The 14,329-nt window shown below is 35.6% G+C and overlaps 1 protein-coding gene across 7 annotated transcripts in view; it reads right to left on the bottom strand.

The window, feature by feature from the left end:
• Positions 1-14,329, bottom strand: part of LOC135847985 (FERM and PDZ domain-containing protein 4) — a 192,751-nt gene that overhangs the window by 46,425 nt on the left and 131,997 nt on the right. The window lies entirely within an intron of this gene.

The raw sequence follows: 14,329 nt of genomic DNA, 5'->3' as shown, positions 1-14,329 counted from the left end.
CATTGATTGATATAATTTCCAATACAATTGTGTTTAAATGGTGCTTCTTATGTTGGGTTAAAATTTTCAAGCATTATGCAATAACAACCGAAAATTTAATCATGAGATGATAAACATCGGAAATTCTCCTTTCTAGCTGCATGCAACTACTAACATTTTATATTATGTACCAGAAGAAAAACAATTTACAAATTTAAAGCAGCTCCTTCAATTTTTTTTGGAAATCATACAGGCGATTTTTTTTCAAAATTACATGCTCTGAAAAGACATTTCGTTCCATCATGACTGTCCAAACTGTCGGAAAGAATTTCCAAAAGTTGAAGTTATCTAATCGATTTTTCAAATCCTCTATAGCAATTTTTTCGAGTGCCTAAAAATGGGGAAAATTTACTATAGGTTGATTTAGACAACCAAATTTTTAAATATTTTTTTGGGTAATTTTTGGAATATTTTACGCCCCCAAAATATCATTACCTGTGGGTAAACGCGTAAAAAATCGCATCACAATGCTCGAAAAATCATTGTATGACAAAAAAGGGATGATCAAAAGGTCAGAGCTCCCAATAAAATTTTTTATTTGCTTTTTGATAATTTTTTGGAAAATGTTAGGCCATAAAAATAAAATTTCTGAGTGCAAGTGTTGGAAATTGTTCGCAAAAAGCTACAAGAATGAGTTAGGTTATGTAATCGAATTTTCATACCATTTTTGGATATTTTTTTGAAAATGTTGGCCTCAAAAACTCTCTGCACTATGAGTGCACGTATAGAAAATTGGACCAAAACATTTGAGAAATTATCGTTCGCCAAATAAACGACGATTTCTAAATTTAAAAGCTCCTCAACCAAATTTTTCAGTCTTTTTAAATGCGTTTTTTAAAAGTGTTGGGTCTGTAAATGCCATTTTGTTCGACGTCCCAAATTTTCGGCTGCCCAACTTCATTTTTCAATTTTTTGCGAACGTTTAAAAATTGAAAATTGACTGTTTTGGGTGGTTGATGCAAGTACATACTTCATCAGCAAAAGTTATTAAAGTCCTAAAACCGATATTAATTCCCCAAATCTAAATTTCATCATTTGCAGCCATTCTGGAGCCTCCAGCGCCATTTTCAATTTTTCCAGAATTTTGAATTTGCTCCAAAAGACATGAAATAGGCCGAGTAAAGCACACAACTCAATTTTTAGCTGTCCAACTTCATATTCACGCCTTCTAGAACAAATTCAAAATTCTGGAGAAATCAAAAATCGCGCTGGAGGTTCCAGAATTGCTGGAAATGGTGAAACTTGGATTTCGAGAATTATTATCAGTTTTAGGACTTATTTTGATCAATTTTCTCGATCAAGTTCGTACTTTTTTTTTGAAAAAAATCATCAGTCACCAAAAACAGTCAATTTTGAATTTTCAAACATTCACCAAAAATCGAAAAATGAAGTTGGGCCGCTGAAAATTTGGTTTTAGGGGTTTTAGACCGTGCTCTTTCCAAAAGGTTCCATTGTAAGATCAGGTCTGAAAATTTGTTGTGTTGAAAAAATATTATGCCTATGGGCAAACGGCAAACGTACAGAAAATTTAACCAAAACGCTCCAAAAATTATCTACTTACACAAAGAAAGCAGGACATCCAAATGCAGAGCTCCTGGTGAAAATTTTCAGTTGTTGAGTGCTTCTGCGTGTCGGAAATTGCTCTCAATATGCCAAGGAAATCAGACCAGGTACGACTACTTTAAAAATATCTGATCACATTTTTCGGTAATTTTTGAAAATTTTTATGAAAATTTTGAGCCCAGAAAATATGATTTTGAGCGCGCATATTCAAAATCGCACACAAAATTTTAAAAACTTGTAAGTATTATGTCTGATAAAAGCAATTTCTGGAATCGAAGTAACACAACTAAATTTCTTGAATAAATTTCGACCATTTTTTTCAAAGATGTGAGGCTCAAAACCGCATTAATAGGGGAAAGTCTCCCAATAGTGCGCACTTAGTACCAAAATCGCTGTCATTCCGCCGCAAAGTTACCTAGGATCGTGATTTTTTGATATGTTGTAGCTGTATCATTCAGCTACATAATTCCAGAGTTTCAAAATTTTTCATTGATAACTGACTGAGATATCCTACCTTGAGTAAAAAATGTAAAATGCGCACTATTAGGAGCCATGGGCTCCTTCAAAGTGCGCAGTAGGGTTCCTAATAGTGCGCGATGTGTAAATTTACTTCAAAAAAATTAATTCTTGACAAAAATCGCAATAATACGTTTCATTATCACGAGAACACTGAGAACAGAAATAAAAAACATGAGTACTTGACAAAAATTGCGAAAATATGTTTTACTATGAGTAGGGGTTATGTGTGAGCTTATTTCTGCAAAGAAAGCCCATTGTTCAAGTATTCTTTCACTCTTAGGAATGTTTCTTCACTGAAAACTAACACCCTTTAGCCTTTTACAGGTATTTAACACTCCATTCTATCAAAACAAAAGTCAGGTAGTGAAAAACACAAGCGTAATTTACAGATTTTCTAGGATGCGCACTATTGGGAATCCATGGTTCAAAAATATCCTCTATTTCTTTAAAAATTATTTTCAAGAAAACGAAAGGATGAATATTCAAACTTTTACAACAATATTAAAGAGGATAAAATTCCCTACAAAATGATATAATATAAGTTATCTCATAAATTTTTGCAATTCAACGAGAGCAATACAAATTGTCAACTTTTCACAAAAAAAAATTACATCAGAAATTAAAAATTCACATTTTTTGACTTTGCACGCGTAAAATTTAGCCAAATGGCTTGTATGATACATCAAAATAATCACCACGACACGCTCTTTCAAATGAGCTACCTCACAAATTTTTCAGTGGTGCCAATCGCGAGATATGGCGCTGCGCACTATTAGGAGACTGCGCACTTTTAGGGGACTTTCCCCTATGCTAGTAAATTTAACTATGACTAGAAAAAATCTTCTCCAAAGTTCAAGTGATTGAATCAAATTTTTTCAGCATTTTTTGGATGACTTTTTGATAATTTTGAGAACAGAAAAATTCGTTTTGAGCGCAGGTATTAGAAACAAACAGCACAAAAATCTTAGAACATTTGAAATAATTTCAAAAAATATGATTTTTAGGAGTAAAATGACCCTGCATGAAATTTAATTTAAGAATGGTTCATTATGCAACTAAAATAATTTTAAACTCTCGATAAAACCGCGACTAACAAAAATCAATCATCAATTTATCATCATTAAGAACGGCAACAGCGCACTGATCTCGATCTATGCTGAATTTATATTCGAGAAAAGTATATATATAAATGGATCTCGGTTTCAACGCGGATCTTCTGATCTCGCTTTCTGCGTGTGCTATATACTTTCAAAAAAATGCACAAATGTTCAAAACAGGGACAGAAGTGCCCTCTATACTCCTCCAAATGACACAAAAACTTGGAAGATTTCAACATACACGGATTGAACACATACATTAGTGGGCTTCAGGGAAGTGATCTCGGTTTGCACGTTGTATATGACTGATCTCGGTTTGCTACAAATATGTCTATATATAATTACCTACGTCTAAAGCTCTCCCTAACAGCTTAATACCTTACGGCGGCGCCTCCTCATACCATTCCAGTTACGATCTAGAGCCAGAGGTACGGCCTTTTATCCTTTTTCTTCAGACTCTCCTTCCTCAGAATTGCGTAAACTTCACAAAACTATAAAGTAAGAAAACTTGGACGAGTCTGTGTATATGTTTTTGCACGTGTTCCGCATAAATTAACGCCTAATTAAATGTATCGAAATTGTTAACCAACTTTACTACTTCCTTCCAAGTATTTAGGAAGACTCCTCTACCGCCTTCCTATCTGTATTTTAACCATTTTACCTAACGAGACAACAAAGTAAACATTTCATTAAAGCCGAGAATTACTCGGCTAATACGTCACTTCAGCGAGTTATAAAATAACAGTGGAATTACCGCTTAGCATTTTCCGAAGTCATATTTTCGATAAATACGAAGATGCACCGACGAGCATGCTTGATCACCTTTTTAAAGAGGTGCTCTAACCTCGTGATTATCATGCAGTTGATTCGCATGGAGTGAGTTCAATTCTGAATTAATACCTACACATAGTCGGTTTCAAGTTTAAATAGCACAGTTTCGAAGAGAATTTGATTTTTACTCGTGAAATTCCGTCCAGCCTTTAATGATTCCCTTGCTCTTATGCCCCCCCCCTCCAATCCCTCCACCAAAAAAAGTTCAAAGACTATCCTTAGCAAAAATGAGACCCGAAATTACAAATTCATATATTTTTTGCAATAGCCGATATCAGATAAGCAACTTTCATACAACCAAGTTTCATATACCTGACTGGCCAACTTCTACATAATTAGAATCAAAAGCCTAAAACCCCCACAGGACGTCTCGAGGGATCTGTGGAAAATTACGAAAACGGTTTAAAAAATACCTATAGCTATACCCAACTGTAACTCGCATATCAAACTCGAGCCTTTTCTAACGCTTTGTAAAGTAAAAGACCAATTTCCTCGAACCAACTTTACCCTTAAATAACGCAAATTTTTCAACGAAAAGGAGAGCAATTTGCGAGAGAAAAAATGTTCAACTTTTTCCATCTCCTCTTTCTCTTCCGCGCTTGTTTTCCTTATACAAATAAATTAACCCTCGTTTCCAGTCGATGAATAAAAAACTACGACTGCGAGTAGTCGAGTAGGTATATCAGTTCTGTCATCTCTCTTTCGGTTTCGGTCAGGCAGGCAGGCGATTTCGACGACTCGAATTTCCATATTTTTTTTTGCACCAAACGATGGCGGCAATCGGAGTTAATTGGTAGCCTGCCAAAGGATACGAAGTTTTTCCCAGCAGGTTTCGGTATCTCGGAGAAGTTCGGGTGACAGATATACACATACAGGGTGTCTCAAAAAAATTTGTGGTATTTTGAAAAATTACCAATTAGGGGATCCTGATTTTAAGGACACCCGTGAAAGTGATAAAGGATTCTCAACACGTGAAAAATCGCCTCACCTCGCACCCGCATCTTGGGTAGAAATTTATTTTGAATTCGGAGAAGAATTTTTCTGTGGCAATTTTAAATGGAATTTTTTTCATTTTTGCTGAGGGTCTTTATGTTAATTTTACGCGTTTTTTTTTGGTTGCAAAAATTCATTTTTTCTAGTTCTTTTTAAAAATAGAAAAATTCTGACCCGGAAAAAATGTGCAATTATACTTGTAAATAAAATGATACCAAAGTTTATCACATCTATAGTTAAGATACACAACATATATTTTTGTCAGAATAAGTATCTAGTATTATTATAATGGGTAAAGGACCTTCAAAAATACTAAAAAATTGATTTTTCAAACAATTTTTTTTGTCTCTCTTAATGGGTCAACTTTGGTCGAAAATTTCTTTCCTTGGATTTGGAAAAGATTTCGTTAAAATTTTTGAAAATTGAAATTTGTATTTTTTGCAATTATGTACTTTTCAACATTTTTTAAAGCTCATTACCGTAATCTGGGGTGAATAGGATCAATTTTTCATACTTTTTTTTTTCAAATGAGTGTAGATTTGCTCAGAATTATTGTAGAAGAATGAATAAAAAATGAAAATGTGTAGAATGAGTCCTAGATTCAGTCTATCTACTTATCTTTTTTGACAACATTCCCCAACCTTCAATTTTTACTTTCAAAATTACTGATCCTATTGGTACGTTGGTTGTGGAGAATAGGATCACTCACGTTTGAGTCCACTTTACTCAACTGGAGGTTGATGGAATCGCTATTTTTTTATTTAAATATGGATTTCGGAAGGTAGCTGTGAAAAATCTGTGCAAAAAAATCATCAATCTACGAATTTTTTGCTCGCATGGTAAGTATGCTGAAAACAGCAGGGTGAATAGGATCACAATATTGAAAATTCAGTTTTTTGACGTTTTTTCGATAATTTCCGGCGATTATAATATGCTGGATTCGCGAGGATCCGTCTTATAATCATGCGTCATGGTCCTAAAGATGATAGAAAGAATAATAAAACGTCAAAACAGCTGAATTTTCATGTGATCCTATTCACCCCACTTTTTTCAACATACTTACCATGCGATCGAAAAAAATTCGTAGAATAAACACAATCAAGATAAAGCAACATCCAAGTAGAGCAGTATAATCGAGAATAAATTTGCCAACGACTGATGAAAGAACGATTATGATAGCTCTGATAGGAGTGAGGTAGTGAGAGAAGTTCTGACAAGTACATTTTTGCACTACCAGGTGGAGAAGATACATGATAAGGTTTAGTCGGCGAGACAGTCACCATAGCTCGGAGGCAAGTTATCTTAGTGTTGGTATTTTATCAGCTGGTCATATTTCCGGTGGAACCAGTCTGTTTGAGCGATAAGAAGCTGAACTACACTTGATCAAAACTTTTTTGATCCTATTCACCCGCACTGATTCTATTCACCCCAAATTACGGTACCTACAAAATGGCTGAACCGATTTTGATGAAACTTGAAATCTCACTAGACCAGCACGATTCCATTGCGAAGCTGATTTTAAAAGTGACAAGGGCTCAAATTGTAAAGATGCTTACCTATATATCAAAATTAGGGTGGTTCATGTAACATTTTTTTTGAAATCTCAAGGTCTTACTCCCTAATTTTGTTCCTTTTGATGAAAAAATGACACCATAAAAATTTGGTTTAAAAATAATTATATTTAGAGGTCACGCACATCGCACAAGCATTGAATGTTGAGAGCTACGAGCACGCGCAAGCACAATACTTCCCACGACGCTGCCGCAGAAAACGCAATGAAGCTCGACAGGGTTGATTCTATGCAACTGTACTGAGAGTGGCATCCCCGCTACAACTTATTAAGTGATACCAATTTTTTGGGGGCTTTTAAAACAACTATTCCAAAGTATTGATTTTGCTTTTTTGGTTGTAGAATTCATTTGAACCCGAATAATGGAATTTAGAAATTAAAAAATTCCATTTTTACCAAGTAATAGCTGTTAAATTGATAATACTTAGTTGATAAACATCAACTTGGAAGTGCTGAATCTTATAAAATATTCAATATTCATATTTCAATGTAAATTTATCCCATAAATTTTTTCCCTCTGGTTTCCATTAGAATAGAATAATACAACCTCAAAATTCATACTCGTACTTTTTTCTTTACTTTTCAAATCTTTCGTATGTATTTTCACCTTCAGTGATCTTTGGAATTGAAAAAATTGTCGTTGACTCATCATTAATAACATCTTAAAAAGCCTACCAAGGACTAGACATACTTATCATGCATTGTAGAGGGGATAACGTGTTGTAATCTGCTTCGATCCAATGGGGGGATGCAACGTTGCGTTCCCCGGCGCGCAACCGTGGGAAGTTTTCGCTTGACGCGCTCATACCATTTCAAGATTTAACTCTCATGTGTGACCTCTAAATATTATTTTTTTGACCTGAAATTTTTTGTCAAGTGTTTTCTGACCAAATGGAACACTTCCAGGGGGTAAGCTCAAAAAATTAAAACATAGAATTTTTTTATTGTTCTTTGAACCACCCTAATCAAAATGATCTAGAAAGTTTAGAGAATCAAACCATTTTTCAGCATTTCGTTTTCGTTAATTTTTATGCAAATGCTAGGGATGGGAACCTTACTTTTTGAGTGTCCCTCGTACATACCAGAATCAGTGATAAAATCAGTGCCATAATTCCAAAATCAGAGAGGGTACTACTTGTGAGATTGGAGGTCAAGCCAAAACCAAATTCAAGTTTATGCGCCAATAGCAGAAAGCAGTACAGTGGAAATCAACAACTTCTACAACAACCTAGACAATGTTGTGTTTTCGATGGGAGACTTCAATGCCAAAGTCGGGAACAATCATGGCAGCCAACTTGCGGGAAGGTACGCACTTGGAGTGCAGAATGAAAGAGGTGAAATGCTTGTAGAGTCCTTTTGAATGTTGTTTGGTGACTCTTTGGTATTTATGTGAATTCATGGTGAGAAGTCACCATGAGGGTTTTTGTCTTTCTTATGGTGAATTGATTTTCAGGTAACCACCAGAAAGTCCTCATGGCCCTTGAAATTTTTTTTTTTTCATATTATAATTATGCCAAAATATTGAAAGATATTAATTCCAAACCCGAGGAAATAACTATTTTGGAACGCAGTGGTAGGTACAATTTATAGTCATCACTGCAAATTTCAAAATGTAAAGAAAAATAGCCAAATATGTACTTACATACAAACTTTTTGGAATAACCATTTTTATATTGAAACTGTGATCGAAGCTAACTTACCGAAGCAATTTTAATCCTATCTTTCCAGCTCTTATTCCCCTCTATAAAAACTTCTACCGTCTGCTTCAGACATTTTGTCAAAAAAATACTCTTTTAAAATGTTTAAAGCTTCCTACTGAAATACATGTCGACCTTCAAAATAAAAATACCCGATAAAAAACATTAAATCGATTTTAAAAATAGAAATTGGACAGAAATAAACTTTTTTCCAACCCTGTTTGCACTAGTACAACATTTTTGATAAGTTTTCAGATTCAGAATACCTACGTTAAAAATTGTAAAATGAACTTCTATCTGGTAAAAATATATATTTGAAAGTTTCTTGACACGGCGTTTCCATTCAAATGTCCAATTCGTATACAATTTTGTGCCCTATATAAAATAGTTTTTCCCTTGTCAGTTGTTTACATTCGTCCTTTACGTACGTGTATTTTTTCTTCTTCTTCATTCGAAGACCAATTTTCCTACATTCTCCCTGTTCCCTTTCCCCGCTCACATATACATCGCCGTCACAAATTATTTACGAGAAATTCTCGAAAGTCGAAACGTCTGCATGGGGTTATTTTTCTCGTGACTTGACTGGTCGTAGAGACGTAGAGTAGTAATTTTTCATGCAAATTACTCAAGGTCGAGAAATTATTCAAAATACGACATCTAAAACACATCGATTCGCTTTCCCAGACAAGATTTTCTCAAATTGCATTCACACGCGAATTACTGCGAAGGGGTAAAAGACAAAAGAACGCAGAGTAACCTTGACCAGTGATAAAGATTCATCAATTGTGAACTTTTCGAGTATGACTGTGTACGAATGTAAGTACAGTGTGCGAATACGAATGGAAAATTTAAACGTTAATTTTTTCCATTTAGGTAGCTCGGCTGTACCTAGCTAAATTAAAATTTAAAAAACGAATCGAGTCGGCAATGACTCGTCATCATAGCCAGACGAACTCGTGTCAATTGAAATTCTTTAAAAATAAAACTCTCATTTCGAACGAAATCGTATTATCAAGTTTTCTATTTTCGTGGCTATTGTTACAGAGGGTGGATTATTTTTACCTACAAAGTTAGATACCTTTTTGCGTATTATTAATTCCACGAGACATAGTAAACTGAAAAATTGAAATCGTTTAAGATTCTCTCAGTAATATTCGATATCGATATCGAGCAGGTTGGGTGAAAGGATAAGGTGCGGATAAACCAGCATCTTGAAAACTTTTACATCTATTTTTCTCTTACCCCTGCTTCGATTCGTCCGAATGGAAGGTAGATATAATAAATTGAAATTATAAGGGTTTTACGATAATCAATTCTTGCTCGGTTGAAACGTAGCGATCGTCGTTAACCCGAATATAAACAACACGTTGCGAAATTCTCAACCAAATGCCGCATATTTTTGCATCGAATCTTCTCTAATCCTTTTACTGTTCGGTGTTTGGTGCTATAGGCTGCGCGCAGGGAGGAGTATCGACGAGGAAAAACCTTAAAATAGGTACCCACCGCTTTAAATTTAGTTACTGTGAAAAAAAAATTTTCACTCGGATAAAAATTGCGTCTCGCGCGCCGCATCTTATGACAGCGGAATAAGCTCGATATTATTATAAAAACTTGTTATAAACAAGCATCGTTTGGAAAAGTTTTAGAAAATTCTCGAGATACCTTTTGTGTTGCAGTACAACTTTGTTAAAAATAATTTCGAAATTACGAAAGTCCCTGTTTCGCGTATAACTCGTTTCAAACATCGTATAAGGCGCAATAAAAGAATTCTCTTTTTACCTTTTATACAGCAGCATTTGGAAAATTTACCATAAACGAGTACCTACGCTTCGTAGTATTTACCTATATACTTGTACACTCGTACATCGCGTCGTACACCGAGCGAAGAAATTTTTCAATCAAATTTACAAATTGTAAAAAGCTCCATTCGACTGTGCCAATTCGCACCTTCTTTGTATTTTTGTTCATCGAGTAAAATTAATACTTACTTTTGACGCTTTCGTCGTGTCTCCCTTTTTACCCTTCCTGTTCCTATTCTGTACTCGAATTCTCGCTTGTTGTGCTTCTTATCCAAACGACCCATCAAATTTTACTCGTTTTACGTGAAATTTCTACACTCATTTTGTTGCCTTATCTAGTACTATACGAGTGTATAGGTCTATGTATAGTATGTTGAGTATACTTTGAAGTTTATTCTACGTCGTGTTTAATGAAGGTGGACGTCTGTTTTCTCGTATCAAGTTAGAAAATTTACCAAGCTTTTATACTCGTTCGTCGGTGGCTTTTTGCTTTTTCCGCGTTTAATAATGTAGGTAACCGATAAGTGTACAGGAAAGGAGAAAATTTGCCTATGATATTTCTATGCTCGAGATATACAGTGTGTCCCATCTAATGTTTCATCCCTTGGAGGAAATAATTTTCAAATTGTGAATATGTTGTGATCATCAATCAGATAAAAGTGAGGAGAAAATTCAGGTACCAATCGGAATGTGTGGGAGAAGCATGGACCTTTCAACTCGACTTTTTTCAAAAAAATTATCATAGTGGTAGGGGTGAAATTGACAAAAGAAAACTTTGAACCGCCACAGATCCGGTTTGAAGGGTTGGGAACAAAAACTGTTTTCGCCAAAATGTGTCTTTTTACAAGTACGTACTTTCTTCTTACCAACCTATAAAATTGAAATTTTGTCTGCAAAAAGCTCATACTCGTATATTTGCAAAAAAAAAAACTCTGAAAAATACGCGTTTTTCGAATTTTTTTTTTGTATATAATTATGCGAAAATATGCAAAAAATGTATAGAAAAATTTCTCCAAATAAAAATCTTTTTACTTACGAACGAATTGATTCACTTTTTTTGAAATATTTGTACAGCAATTGATCTGTTTACAATCGAATCGAATCATTTACGAACGATTGGCGATTGAAAAAGTTGATTGATTTCTTGGCGAATCATTCGCAACCGATTTTCAAACATTTCGTTTTTGTTAATTTTTACGCAAATGCCAGGGATGGGAACCTTACTTTTTGAGCGTCCCTCGTATTAATATACCCACGCCTAGTTTGTGTGTATCTTTCCCAGCGTAAATCGTCTCACAGTCTTTATCAACCCGTTTCTACCATTTCCAGTCCATTGGGTCTCATGTATTCCTAATACATCGATTTGTAATCTCTTGGCTTCCATAATTACATTAGCAAGTTTTCCAATTTGATACAAAGTTCTTACATTCCAGGTTGTGACATTGATGTTGTTCCACCTTGTTTTGACTCCCGCATATTTTTTGTAGCCTATCCGGCTGTCTTGGTGGATGAGGATTGGTCTGACGGAAACTTAGGGCCATTGCTTAATTAATGTCCATATAATTCTAGGGAAATGTAATGGTCGTGGTTTCCTGTTGCCTTCCACCATCATTTTCTTTTGGGGTTTACTCCCTTAGCCAAATTTGCCAGTTTTTAGGCGCTGGCATTTGCCTTCTCACTCTGAAGCTCTTGGCTTCCCCGGGGCTGGAACAAGTGAGTTGTTGGTGTTCTGCAGCTATTTTGCATTCGTGTTTGTAATCCATATTTATGTAGTCTTGGCCTTCGGCTCACCACTCCTCCCCATCATTCCACCAACTGGAGAATTCTGCTTTTGCCATGTTTATCGATTCCAAGTCCATCAAGCAGCAACATGTTACCACCCCTCACAACGTGGACGTGCAGAATACCCCTGGTGTTGTCTTTGCCTTCTCATCTGTCCCTGGGGACTGGCTCCTCTTGATGATCCAAGCCGAGCTACTACATGATGACGACATGAGGACATTCTGGTGATTTCTTCACCAACAATTTGCCATGAGAAGGATGAAACCCTCATGGTGACTTTTGGTGAATATGTCATCAAGAAGTCTCCATAATTCACCAAAGGTGCCAGACATTCAAAAAAATTTCAAGAGCCATGAGGACATTCTGGTGGTTACCTGAAAATCAATTCGCCAAAAGAAAGACAAAAACCTTCATGGTGACTTCTGGTGACTTATCACCATGAAGTCACTAGAATTCACCACAGAATCACCAGACATTCAAAAAAAATTTCAAGGGTCATGAGGACATTCTGGTGATTTCTTCACCAACAATTGGTCGTGAGAAGGACGGAAATTCTCATGGTGACTTCTGGTGAATATGTCACCAAGAAATCACCAGAATTCACCAAAGAGCCGCCAGACATTCAAAAAATTTTTCTAGGGCCATGAGAGCACTCTGGTGATTTCTTCACCAACAATTCGCCTGAAGAAAGATGAAACTCTCATGGTGACTTTATCAACATGAAGTCACCAGAATTCACCAAAGAGTCACCAGACATTCAGAAAAAATTTCAAGGGTCATGTGGACATTCTGGTGATTACCAGAGTCACCATAGACAGTCAAAAAAAATTTCAACAGTCGTGAAGCCTGGAGAGGGAGGATGTTTTGGACAGGTGGATGTTTTGGACAGTTGCTGGTTTGACGAGTTGGTTTGATTTTTTTTGACCGGGTTTTCACTATTATGTGACAATGTTGTACCACAACTGATATTTGACGACATTTACCGGATACCAAATCGTGTGATAACAATATTTCAGCTTTTGTTTTAAAGTGCTGTTTTTGGAAAAAAAATTTGTCTCACATTTTGAGCTCCTGAAAAATAACTGTGAGGAATTTCGTCAAGAGCCCAAGTGAAATGAAATCTCTGATTCCTTCTCGTCAATAATCACTAATTACCTTTTCGTGAAAAACTGATACTTTTTTCCCACAGCCAGTTTAAGTAGAAATGGCATAGTGGGGATGTTTTGGACACTGCGATAAATTTGTGTTAATTTGTTATGTTTGTGTGTAAGAATGCTTCAGTTTTATTCGACAAATCCAGGAAAGACTTTTAATGAGTCTGGAATGATAAATGCTAATCAAGAACGATTTGAAGTTGCCTCCTGAAAATATGTCGATTTGAGCAGGCCAGCACTGGCTGAAAAATATGGCATAGAAAAGTCGACTCTTCAACATTGCCTCACTAATATTAAAAACAATCCGAGTCAACTGAAATTGTGTGAAATTGTGGACAGATACTGACAATTGATTTCTAATGGATTGAAATTTGGGATTTCCAAAAATAAACATTCAAAAAAACGTCTTTTCTCAGCATGTCCAAAATATCTACCTATCGTGTCCAAAACATCCCACTGCTGTCCAACACATCCACCCAAAATGGTGTTTTTTCAAAGTCCAATGGTTTGTTCAGTTTGCAACTTGAAAATTTTTCTAGTAAGTCAAAATGTGCGCATTGAGATCCTCTTTCAAATGAGACCAACCCCACATTTATAGGTGTTTCCTATCGCTTGCAATTTCAAATCAAAGAAAAGTGTCCAAAACATCCTCCCTCTCCAGTACTCTGGTGATTTTTGTCACCAACAATTCGCCAAAGGAAAGACAAAAATTTACAAGTCAAGTATTAATTTTTCGTAAAAACTTCAAACATGCAATTCAAAAAAATTGCAACCAGTTTAACCACAAAATAAATCAAAGTAGGTACCCATTAACTATTTGCTAATCCTTTTCAGCTATTAAAGCGCAGCAACTTTTACAATATACGAGTATAACTCATTACAAGTTTTTTTTACAGTCGAGATTTTTTTCATTTTGTTAAACTTTACAGCCACGAGATCATCTAATACGACGGCGTTAATTAAATTTAGCACTTGGGAAAGTTTTTTTTTTTTTTTTTTTTTTTATCGCAAGCTAGACACGAGGCCGAAGGGCAGAAGTACACACGGATAAACTATGTGTATGTGTTTTGGAAGGCATTGCAAAGGTATATGCAATACACAAAAGAGATAGACTACAAGGTAGGTAGAAAATATATGACGCAAAAGGTTCGTCGTACCTTTTTCAATTAAAAAGGACGTTGCAGCGTCTGATTCGCGATATCATTCCACGATGAAAGTGTCCCGACGGGCTTTTGTTCGTGTGTTGTGTTACGTTGCAGCCTTTTTTTTCGACGTCGTCGTCGTC

This window comes from Planococcus citri, chromosome 5, assembly GCF_950023065.1.
Source record: "Planococcus citri chromosome 5, ihPlaCitr1.1, whole genome shotgun sequence".
Classification (NCBI taxonomy): Eukaryota; Metazoa; Arthropoda; class Insecta; order Hemiptera; family Pseudococcidae; genus Planococcus; species Planococcus citri.
Note: the sequence above shows the minus strand (reverse complement) of the source record. Positions and strands in the feature narration are given on the sequence as shown.